At 35.9% G+C, this 13,136-nt stretch overlaps 1 non-coding gene across 1 annotated transcript; it reads left to right on the top strand.

Moving 5' to 3' along the window:
• Positions 1-12,548: 12,548 nt before the first annotated feature.
• On the top strand, positions 12,549-12,630 carry TRNAL-AAG (transfer RNA leucine (anticodon AAG)). The gene has a single exon. It is a non-coding gene; the product is annotated as a tRNA-Leu (tRNA).
• The last annotated feature ends 506 nt before the right edge of the window (positions 12,631-13,136 follow it).

The following is a 13,136-nucleotide window of genomic DNA, read 5'->3' as shown; positions in this document are numbered from 1 at the left end:
AATATTTTTGTACTTGCATAACATAATTAAAATTTAAAAAAATGTATAGCTTGGATATTAATTGTTTAATCCAGAATAAAAATATTAATTTAAAAAAAATTAAAACTTATTTTTAGATGTAGGTGTTTATGAAATATTATTAAATACCTGAATTTTCCCTAGAAAATTCTTATTCATTAATTATTATTATTACAATTACGTACAGACATTTATAATTCTGTCAGTAACATTTTTAAGATACATAATGTAACTAAAGCCTTTGAGTTTAAAGCTTACAATATTAATGAACGGCATATTCATCTACCTTTCGATCTTACTGACACTATTCTATCAGTATTTGATGGAACAATACACTGTCAAACGGTTTGTCACAATAGTGAGATATACGCAATACTAACGCGACCGTATGAATACAAAGTTACTGCAATTTCATTCCGCTTCTACCTAAATTGAATAAACGTTATTACGAGCTTTGTTTTGATATTAATGGATTTTGGAACATCAGTAAACACAATTTTAAGTGTTTTAGACCAATTTACCTATCTACAGTTGTTTTTGGTGTTTATTATTACCAGAAACTAGTATTTTTATAACCAATTACATACCAGTAGCATTCATTTGCTCACCCAAAGGGAAACAACAAAAAATTAGCTTTCTTTTACTAATTTTCTCAACAAAAGTAAAACATATTTTTTTCGAAAAAAGAATTTCCATCTAACAACTTTCGGTGGTAATATTAGATTCCTAAATAATGGATTTATATATTTTTATTTAAGTTCTTTAAGAGTTATTTATTTGATTTATTACTTAATTTACGCTATACAGAGCGTTCGGAAAGTCGCTGTGCAGTATGCTTTAGAATAATGTAGTGCGTTCTGTTCTTTCGGCGTTAGTTCGGTTACCCTGTGGGTTCGTTGGAAATTTCTCAGAAATAAACCAAAACGTCACCAGTTGAGTTGTGATTGAACGTGCTTCGTTTCTTTTATCGATATCAATAGTTGCGGGAAACGTAATGTTTCTTTCCGTAGAGAAACAGATTTTTCTCACTGAACGCTCTTTAGTGAAAGGGACAAGTATACATATTTAGAGACCACAAGTTTTTTGAAAAATTTCCAAACACTCCTGTTCCTCACCGCGATACATTTCGAACTCTTATCGAAAAATTTCGGGCAACAGGCGTTGTTGAAGACGTTGATAGAAGTGGAAGATGACCTAAATTAAACGAACAGAAGCTGTTTGATATTTCGGGTGCTATTGCCGAAAGTCCATCAAAGTCGATGCGTAAGTTAGCACAGAAGCAAGATATCGAATTTGTTACCGCAAATAAAGCTGTAAGAAAATAACTGAAACTTTCCTCCTAGTAAGTAATGTGTATTCAAGAACTGAAACCATTTTACAACTGAGATCATTACAAAAGACTAAATTACTGTCAATGATTTAAACGTTTTATTTACCAAAATTCTGTAGGTATCCTTGACATTGCATTTTTTACAGATGAACCGTGGTTTCATCTGGGAGGATATATTAATTCACAAATATACAACTGTGGTCGACAACTAACCCCCATGAATTACACGAAACGAGAATTGGGTCCGGGTCAGCGTGGATAGAATGCGCATTATAGGTTCAATCTTTTTTCAGAATATATATAATAGTGATCGTTATTATGCTGTTTTAACAAATTTCATTAGTCAGTTAACAGAAGTGGAAATCAATCATAGTTGATTTGAACAAGTTGGTGCCACAGCGCACACAGTTAACAGGTCAATGACTTTTTTACGAAATGTCTCTGATGAAAGAATCATTTCGAAAGGTTTGTAGCCTGCATGATCTCGCGACCTGTCTCCACCAGATCACTTTCTACGGGGGGGGGGGGGGGCATCCCAACCCCGTAGGGGAAGACACCCGCATAGTAGTGACATTCCAGTCATCACACTACCCCCCTCCACAACGTACCTCTCTCGCTCGCTCACTCTCTCTCTTTTCCTGTTTAGCCTCCGGTAACTACCGTTTAGCTAATTCTTCAGAGGATGAATGAGGATGATATGTATGAGTGTAAATGAAGTGTAGTCTTGTACATTCTCAGTTCGACCATTCCTGAGATGTGTGGTTAATTGAAACCTGTAGAAGATACATACAAGATACCGTATCTTCATCTCGTTACCTGTAGAAGATACAGCCTCTCAAGGGGCTGGAACCTCGAGGGGAAGTACAGGAAGGAGAGAGATCCCGACAGAAGACGTAGAGGGAATGGATATTGGGGTTACAAGCCAGGACAAGACAAAATGGAAACAAATAGAAGGACGAGGGGCTAAAAGAGCAAGGGCCGGATCTTCAGAAGAAGAGGAGGCTCCCCTCACACTACAAGAGGTCACCTATAAATTAGGTAGTGCATTATTACAATTGAGACAATGGACCGGCAAAGCGAGCGTGACCGCTATCAAGGCACATGAAAGGGAACTCAGCGACATATACAGAGAATTACAGAGACTGAGTGAAGAGACTCCGGATACGACTATCCAAGGTACACAGACAGAAGGTCAGTACAGAAATGAGATGTCTGACATACTCGATGTCGATCTGTCTGATGAGCAGTTAATTGACAGACTGTCTTCACGATGGTCATCATGGGTGATGAACCGTCTAACCCAAGTAAATGCTCCAAAAATAGGGGAGGACAGTTGTCATTTTGTTGACTTAAATGGAATGAGGCCTAACAGCCACTACGCTGGGGCTACACTAGGTGCTTTGGTTCTACAGGATTCAACAATTCTTGAGGACGGAAATATAACAACGTGCGGTACCAAATACACGGTTATATTTGATTCCAGCAATGGGGGAAAAAGCCATGGCAGCCCACGTAATAAAAGCTCTAAGAAGAGTAGTGGGAAAATCAGAGTCAGCAGTCTTTGTGGTGCCCAATGGCCCATCGGGTATTATAATTAAGAAAATTATGATATACCTCATGAGAAAAGGGAATACCCTACCGAGAATGGTTCTCCCCAATTTAAGTGAGCATGGAAGAGCGAGATCTAGATCTGCCTCGAATAGAAGAGGAACTCCGCCGGTTGCGGAGAGTAAGACTGTGGTAGTACAGGCGCCGGGAAAAACATAGGTGGATCTCTTAAAAACAGTGAAAGATAAAGTCAAGGGTGAGGAATCAGGGGATATCTTATCCATCAGGAAAGGCCGAGACCAACAATTAGAGGTCAGAATTAGCGGATCACAGAAAGCAGGTGAGTTTTCCTCCCTGCTCAAAAATAGGGCTGAAGAACTTCAAGTTCACATTAGAACCAAAGGCGACCGTTGAACAGTGATGCATGTCAAGGACCTGCTATACGATACTACAGAAAGAGAAATCAAGGAGGCGATCGAAAAAGGACTTGGAGTTGGTGAAGTTTTTCAAATCACATCCATAAGAGAAGCATATGGCAATACAAAAATGCCACTGTGGTCACTAACCAAAGAAACGCCACTAAGCTCATTGCATCAAGGCTGAGGGTTGGCTGGGTGTGCTGTAGAGCAACATACGCACAGAAGTCGAGAAATGCTATCGTTGCTGGAATACAGGGCATGGCAGGAGAGAATTTAGAAGTCCGGATCGTTCAGAATTATGTTTCAATTGCGGCAGACCGGGACACGTTATTAAAGATTGCAAAGAAGCAACGAGATGCCTTGACTGCGGATCTACGTCACATAGAACTGCTAATACAAGTTGTAACAAAGATCATGTGTAAGATATTTCTAATCAATAATAATAGAAGCAGGCTATCGGTGGATCTGTCGGTAGAGATGGCCACAAGAGGCAATTTCAATTTTCTGTTGGCCACAGAACCCAACATGTACTCGGTGGCCAGGGGTCAATGGTTGCCCGACAGAAACGGGGACGTGCTCATTAGGAGAATCGTAGGCAACGTGGATCATAGTTTATACCATAGAGAAGATGGCATTGTAGCCATGGAACTAAATGATATAATAATTATCGGAATATATATCAGCCTGAATTGCGACATGGAGTTTTTTCAGCAGAAATTAGTTAGCTTACAACAACTTATGACACGCTCCCGTAAAAGAACAGTCGTGTTGGGGGATTTTAACTGTAGGACTATATTGGCTGGAGCCACCACCTCCAATGCTAGGGGAAGAGTTCTTGAAGAACTACTGGAGGCCACCGGCGCGTCCTGCATGAATGAAGGGACTGCCACGTACTGTGCGAGAGGACATGAATCGATCTTAGACTTAGTTTTAGTTGACGCAGATTGAATATTAATACAATTGATTTCGCAGTCCTCAATGAGGAAATCGGCAGCGACCATAAGGCCATTTCAGTCACTATTGGAGATCACCCTACAGGAACAATACAGATACACATCAACCACCGATTGACCGACTTCCAGATCCACCGCGTAATCAGAAACGCGGCAAATAAAATCATGAACTGCGCACAAATAGACCCGGTGATATTTCAAGACATCATCAAGGAAAAAATGGCCAAGATACCGCAAAACAACAATAGACACCTTCCGGTATACTGGTGGTCACCGAAAATAGAAGACCAAAGGAAGATAATGCAACGGTGTAAAAGAATTGCACAACGTTTACGAGCTAGAAACGGCATGATAGAGGAAGGCAATCTAGCTGTAGAAAACTACAGACAAGCCTGAAAAAAATTGTACTTTCTTATAAAGCAAGCGAAAAAAAGTAAATGGCTGGAACTGTGCCATGAACTTAATGCTGACCCCTTGGGCAAGGCATTTAAAATCATCACTAAACGTCTGGGCAGGCATGTGCCGACGCTAAGTAATGAAACGTCGGCACAACTAGTAAGAACATTATTCCCCAGAGCGGAAAATCCTAACAGATCAGTGATTGGTTGCGAAGGCGGCAGGTTTATTCAGCAAGAGGTAATGGAGGCTATCGGCAAATTGAAGAATAAAAAAAGCCCAGGGTCTCATGGCATAACAGCTGCCATCATCAATGGTCTTGCAAAAATAATACCCTGGGAAATGGTGGACATTGCCAGTTTTGGCCTACAAAACAGGTGTTTTCCTGACTGCTGGAAGGCAGCCAGGACGGTCTTTCTCCCCAAGGCAGGACCAGCCAATGAAACAGGAGGTTATAGACCAATTACGCTAATTAACAATATGGGGAAGGTCGTAGAAAGACTTATTGAAACCAGGCTTAGGAAAGAAATTGAGGAGAGGCAATGCTTACACCCAGAACAGTACGGGTTTAGGAGAGGATGCTCTACTATAAGTGCTATTGAAAGAGTTAAAAACTAAAAGTGGATCCTGGAGAGTCAGGAAAATTCCCCTCATGATTATGCTCGATATCAAAAACGCTTTCGGCACAGTACCGTGGATAGCTACAATAGAGGCCCTACAAAATATGCACATAAGTGACTATCTGATTAATCATTACCTCCATCTTAGGTTTATCGAAGTTAAAACGCTTGAAGGTAAAGATATATATCAGGTGTTTGGAGGCGTTCCTCAGGGATCCGTGCTTGGACCTACCCTGTGGAACGTCTTCTATGAAGGGATTTTTAGATTAAATTACCCGGAAGGGGTATCAGTGATCGGCTATGCGGACGACATAGCGGTTCTAGTGGAAGATAGAAATGTAGATATCGTAGAGGACAAAGCCAATCGAGCGCTATGTCTATTTGACGAGTGGTTGGAAAGAAATCAGTTGCAGATTTCCCTTAGGAAATCTTGTTGCATGGTTCTTGCTGGTAGAAGACCCATCAGAAACATAAATATAAACTTCAGAGGAGAAAGAGTCATCGAAGTCAACGAAGCAAAATGCCTTGACGTTCTGCTAGACAAAAGCTTAAAATATAGTAAACATGTCGATATGATTTGCAACAGGGTTACCCCCACCATTAAGGCCTTGAGGGGCTTTTTCAAAATCATGGCACAACTAAGATGGAAATCAGAAGGCTGATAACGGCGGCCACCACATCGGCGTTATTGTATGCGGCCCCGGTATGGGGAAATGCAATAAATGCACAGAGAAATAAAAATAAACTAAAAAGTGTTCATAGACTCGCTCTGCTTAGGGTGGCTGCAGGCTACAGAACAGTGTCGTATGATGCGTTGTGTATAATAACAGAAGTTCCCCCTATAGATTTGCAAATTAGAGAGAGGACATTAAGAGCCACGGGACTTCCAAAGGTGAGACCATAGAGCTAATACAGCAAGAGTGGCAGAGTGCGTGGGCGCACTCAAGAGTTGGGGATTGGACGAGAAGGCTAATCCCCAACATAAATACATGGGTTGCTAAGAGACTGGGTGACGTGAACTTCTATAGCACGCAACTATTGACAGGCCATGGTTGTTTTGGTCAATATTTATTCAGAATTGGGAAGAGGGCCACCCCACTATGCGTTTATTGTCAGGAGATCGACAATGTAGAACCCACCATCTTCGCATGTCCCAGATGAGCTGATAATAGAAGGGAAATTTTAATTAATAGACTGGCCCCTGACAATTTAATTAATTGGATGGTGTTTAGTCAGGAAAATTGGGACTGGTTCAAGAAGTTCGCGGGGGAAATTCTCCGTATTAAAGAAGACGAAGACAGAGGACGGGGGTCGTAGTTAAAGTAGGGAAGGGAGGACAGTCCCTCCGAGGAGGGCCCGCATGCTGAGGTGTGCGGGTTCCTGAGAAGGGAAGGAACTCCTAGGGACTGTGGGGTAAAGTTAAGACCGAGTCCTGGCCGGCGGTGTCGGCCCTGCGGGTGCCTTGGTGCTTAGTGGGGTCGGTACCGCCGGTTTGAGGCATGGCAAAAGATAAAGACCGAGACCCGGTTCCCTGCCGAGGGGCTGAGGGACGGCGTTCCCGGACCTTGGCCATGAGTGGGGGATTAGAGGCATGGCAAATGGAAAATAAAAGATCCGAGACCGGGGAGGCTAACCTGCCGTGCCGGACGTGCTGCCGTTGGGTGGAGGACGCCTCCTTTGAGTATATGGAAACTCTCCCCGACTGCGTATCCTTAAATGGATATCCGGTCGGGGAGAAGGGGGAAAAAACTACCAAAGAACACCGGTATCCACGATCTAGTATTCAAACGTACCTAGCCCTGATGGGCTTTAACGGGAGTCGTCTATCGCCCTCTGACTTTTTACATCTCATAGTAACAACCTGGCCTGGCTGGGATGCCACCGATGTAAATACCTCGGTAAACATTTACTCGGTGATTTATTAATGTATCGCGACAGACCACGCACGATTGACGAATTAAAAAACGGCATTTGTACGAGACATTGCAGTACATAAGCTAGTTGAAGTGTTTGAAAACAAATCGAAGCGTGTGCATTGTTGTACTGATGATGTTGGAAGAGGTAATTTTCAACACATTTTATAAAGTATTCCTGGTATTGTAATATCATTTTCTGTAAAACAATGAAATAAAAATACAAAGTAATAGTTATAAAAGTTTCATCATTAAACTTCCATAATTCCATTGCAGAACAACTTTCTGAACGTATTGTAGTATTCCATCTTTCTTTTAATAAGACGAAGCTATTTCGTTCTGGTAACAAGTAGCGTCATTTCTTTTCTTCTTAAGTATTTTTTTAGTCTTGCTTTGTCTTATCGTTTATCATCCAAGGTGCACCATCTTATTACAACATAATACAGGATTTAAAAACGAAATTCTTTGAATTTTAAAAAATCGATTATATTTCATTTTTTATTAATAACAATACTTTTTAAGTTAATAATTTGTTTTATCTTTTTGTCTTTTTAAAAAAAATGTTTTTAGAATTTTAATTATTATCATAATAATTAAAATTTAATGATGGATTTGTTTTTAATGATTCTTGTAATTATTTTAATGTTTGTAGATTTAATTAAACTAAAATTTTTATTTTAAGTAAATTAAATTTAAAATAAATACTATACGAATTCATGAATTGCAATATAACCTTTAGTATATTCATTTATACTTTTTTATTACTTATTTATCATTATTTTCTATTAATAGGTACTTTTACTCTTCTAGGATAACTTTTTCTTATATTATTCTTTTATATATGTATTTTTCTGTACAGAATTAATCATTATTTTCGGAATGTAGGTGAACGTCAAGCAACAAGTTCCCCGGGGTCCAAAGACCAAAACGAATATAAATGAATGAATACATTCTATATGGTTGGTTTATTTGTTACTCAATCGCGCAGAAATTAGTGTACTGATTTCGATGAATCTTTTTTTTTATTTTATTCTTTATCTTTTTATAGAGAAACAGGTATAGTCTAAAAAAACTTCGCAAACTGATCTTAAAGCACTATCCATTGCTATCGAGACTGAAAATCAAGCAAATGAGCGTCGAAAGCCTCAAGCTGCACGTCAAGTACGCTTGCACAAGTCGCGGGTAGCCGATAGTATATAATGTAATTATTTTATATACATATATAAAATAAAAATATTACTAATAAAATAGTTTTAAAAATAATAATATAATCGATTTCAAACAACCTTAAAAAGTTTAAATATTAATTCTCCTTAAATTTCGATTTTTTGAAACAAGTAATAAATTATTAATAACTACTTACTTACTACCCTCTTAATTAGGCACCGAATTCAAAAAGTCAGAATTTAATAAGGATGTAAAATCATAATTCTTTAGGGTAGTCGATTTTTTTAGTCGATTTCTTTGCTTTTTTCTTTTAACTATTTTATTTTTTTAATTCTAGTTATAATTAGAAATAAAAGACGATTCTGCAAATTGCTTATAATAAATAAAAAGACGAAGAATATATATCTTAATGAAAATAAGAAAAGGAATATCAGTCTAAATAGACTGCTGTCTACGAATCGAGCTTTAAGATTCTTTAGAATTAGTATGTATAATTTTTTAATTATTAATTAATCTAATTTATTAAATTTCCCCTGAAAAAAATATTTTAAAAAATCATAAATTGTACGAGTTTTATTTAATTACTTTAAAACAGTCCAATAATGTGCAATGAGACGGTAAAAAATAGAAGGAGATTCACGAACAGTTTAAAAACTTTCAGGACATCTTTTATTGGTGTAAATTAACAAAAAAGTTCATATAAACATAGGTTCAGAAACGTTCCTCATTGGTGTCGGCTTGCGAAAGATTTCGCTCGATTTCTGCCCTGCGATAAAATTAAACCAGGTTGTAATTCACGAGACTCAAATTAAGGAGTAAATTTAGTAGTTTTTTTTTTTTTTTATGAAATCTAACCTGAAGGAAGATTAAAGAAAAACAAACCAACATACTTGGCGTTTATAGACCTAGAAAAGGCTTTCGATAACGTAGACTGGAATAAAATGTTCAGCATTTTAAAAAAATTAGGATTCAAATACAGAGATAGAAGAACAATTGCTAACATGTACAGGAACCAAACAGCAACAATAACAATTGAAGAACATAAGAAAGAAGCCGTAATAAGAAAGGGAGTCCGACAAGGATGTTCTCTATCTCCGTTACTTTTTAATCTTTACATGGAACTAGCAGTTAATGATGTTAAAGAACAATTTAGATTCGGAGTAACAGTACAAGGTGAAAAGATAAAGATGCTACGATTTGCTGATGATATAGTAATTCTAGCCGAGAGTAAAAAGGATTTAGAAGAAACAATGAACGGCATAGATGAAGTCCTACGCAAGAACTATCGCATGAAAATAAACAAGAACAAAACAAAAGTAATGAAATGTAGTAGAAATAACAAAGATGGATTTCACTGAATGTGAAAATAGGAGGAGAAAAGATTATGGAGGTAGAAGAATTTTGTTATTTGGGAGGTAGAATTACTAAAGATGGACGAAGCAGGAGCGATATAAAATGCCGAATAGCACAAGCGAAACGAGCCTTCAGTAAGAAATATAATTTGTTTACATCAAAAATTAATTTAAATCTCAGGAAAAGATTTTTGAAAGTGTATGTTTGGAGTGTCGCTTTATATGGAAGTGAAACTTGGTCAATCGGAGTATCTGAGAAGAAAAGATTAGAAGCTTTGGAAATGTGGTGCTATAGGAGAATGTTAAAAATCAGATGGGTGGATAAAGTGACAAATGAAGAGGTATTGCTGCAAATAGATGAAGAAAGAAGCATTTGGAAAAATATAGTTAAAAGAAGAGACAGACTTATAGGCCGCATACTAAGGCATCCTGGAATAGTCGCTTTAATATTGGAAGGACAGGTAGAAGGGAAAAATTGTGTAGGCAGGCCACGTTTGGAGTATATAAAACAAATTGTTGGGGATGTAGGATGTAGAGGGTATACTGAAATGAAACGACTAGCACTAGATAGGGAATCTTGGAGAGCTGCATCAAACCAGTCAAATGACTGAAGACAAAAAAAAAAACTAACCTGAAGATGTGAAAAACAAAGGTCCCACAACCGTATTTTTAGTAATTTTCTAGAAATTTGCGGTACAAACAAAAGACTGGGGGTCGTAAAACACACTATTTTATGTTTGGAGTGAAATAACTTTGTTAAACGGGTAGTAAACAAATAAATGGGTAGCAAAAAAAAAAACGTGTAGAGAAATTGATTCTGAATAAAATTGTATGAATAAAGCCTACAGAAAGTAAATAAAAAAAAATATAATTTTGAAGTTTATTAAAAACAAAACATATTAGAATGTGACAGATTTTAACTAATTATTAAATGAATTAAAATGTTCATGTTTACAAAACAAAAGAATTAATTGCGAGTATTTTATTTACATTATAGCATGAAAACACATTTTTTCTGTAGATTATTTGTTAAGGTACCAGATCATCCATACCTCCATTTTTAAATTTTAATTAAAAATTTTTGATTTCAAAAATGTTTAATAATCTTTTATGGTAGATTAAAAAAAGTTTTTATTTAGCATCTATGCAAATGTTTTAACATATTTTTTTTAGATTTTTTAAAAAAGAATATTAATTTATTTAATATTATATCAACCTTGGTGATTTTTTGATTTTTTTTAACCTCTGGGACCACCGTTACGCATATTTCAGAGCATGGGGTGAATAATTCTCGTAGCGTGGGTGAAAATTCCATGCCTGACCGGGATTCGAACCCGGGACCTCCGAACGAAAGGCCGAGACGCTACCACTCACGTCACGAAGGCGGACCAACCTTGGTAATTAGCGACAGCTAGTGGATTACATGTTTATAATTATACTAATATATAATGTTGAAAATTCAAGCCCTTCAGATAATTTAGAGTTTTCTCACAATTTTTCAGATTATTTAAGCACTTAGATCTAGATCTCGAGGTATCTTATGTTTCATTCTTTCAGTTTGGTAGTGTGGACAATCAGTAATAATGTGTTTTACTGACAGATAACCCTGGAAATGTTCATATAGATTTCGCTTCGCTTTCAATACGAGATGTACCTGGCTGAAGTTAGCGTGTCTTATTCCCAATCGTGTTAAGATGACTTGTTTTCTGGGAAATGAGCATGCAGGATTTTCTTCAGAAATACATTTTCATATTTTATGGAGTTTTTGAGGTTATATTTATGGATATTTTTTTGTTTATATTAATAATTTGATTTTTATTAGCAGTTTTAGATATATTTTACAGTTTCAGATATATTTGGTAGATTTTAAGTATTTTTTCATCAGTTTTTTTTTTAATTTAAAAAAAAACATATGTTCTTTTTTATTTATAATTTCAACAATATAAATAATTTTTCATAGATAGTTTACTTTTTTCGTAGATATCTTTCAGTAAAAAATATGTTTCTAAACTTAATTTTCAATTTTTTTTTAATTGAAATCTTGTATTAAATGCTTTTCAAAATATGGTACTTTTCGTTTTATGCCACCCAAAAAGTCTTGCCCAAATCAACTAAAAATCACTCAAAATTTTATTAGCATTATTGCTTATAACTATAGATATAAATTAAAAAAACTTAACCTCGACTAATTAATAGTAATGTTTTGATAATTTTAAATAATAAATAATTACAATAATTAATGAATTTATTATTTAAATACTCAAAAGTACTGTGATAATTAGTCAAGGTTAGCGAGCGTAGTTAAGTTTGGTTAAATTATTTATAAAATAAATAAATATTAACGGTTATATTGAATGGGTACATTGAATTTAAATGAACGAGATAGGCGGCTATGCAAAAAACGAACTTGTCGATCAGAAATTGGTTTACAAAATAATACTTGGTTACAAGATACCCAATTATCATTTGATACTATTATGTTTATTTTCTGCTGGTCAAAGGAATGTATAAAAAAGTAATAATTATATTCCCTTGATTTAGTACAAAAAAATTATTGCCAAAAAAATTTTTCAAAAACGGAAAAAATTTTTTTTCACTTTTTTATCACTTAAAAATTGTTTTTTCAACATAATAATTATTTTTGAGTGATCCTGAGTTGATTTGGGCAACAATTTTTGAGTGGTATAAAACGAAAAAGTACCCAGAATATTTTTAAATTTGTATTTATAGGCTAAATTACATAAATATATAAGCAAATAAATCTTGTTTAGATATCGCAGAATAATAGGGTTACAAAAATAAAAAATAAGTCTCACATTGTTCATTCGTGCGGGTAGCGTGGCCGAGCGGTCTAAGGCGCTGGTTTAAGGCACCAGTCTCTTCGGAGGCGTGGGTTCGAATCCCACCGCTGCCAATTTTTTTTTTAAACAATTAAATTTTTTTTAATATAAATTAGTATATTTACATTAGTATACTTTTCATTGATTTTAAATTTTTTAAAGATTATATTACATTTATATTTAATTACCGTATTTATTCGAGTACCACCGCAATTTTCTTCTTGGAATTGGAGACAAAAAATAAGGGTTCGGGGCTTACTTGAAACATAGTCTTTAGCAAGGATAATTTATGTAAAGTAAACGTTTTCTTAAAAGTTACTAAATTCAATCACATAAATATAGTTTCATTAGGCTTTCGTTTATCTATATCGGATGCCGCTTATACAGAATACAGCCTTAATTATTAACATTCTGTTCATATTATCGATAGGATCGAAGTTACGGTATTTTTATAAAACTAATTCATTCTGCATAGTCTGCATCCGGTTCTAATGCCACTACAGTTACAATATCAGTTACTTACCCATCGTCGTCTGTCTGTTCGCCATAGTCATCGTACTGTTTGTATGTGTAGACGGTT

The sequence above is a fragment of the Lycorma delicatula genome, chromosome 10, assembly GCF_047948215.1.
Source record: "Lycorma delicatula isolate Av1 chromosome 10, ASM4794821v1, whole genome shotgun sequence".
NCBI lineage: Eukaryota > Metazoa > Arthropoda > Insecta > Hemiptera > Fulgoridae > Lycorma > Lycorma delicatula.
The sequence above is the reverse complement of the archived record's forward strand: the minus strand, read 5'-3'. Positions and strand labels throughout refer to the sequence as shown.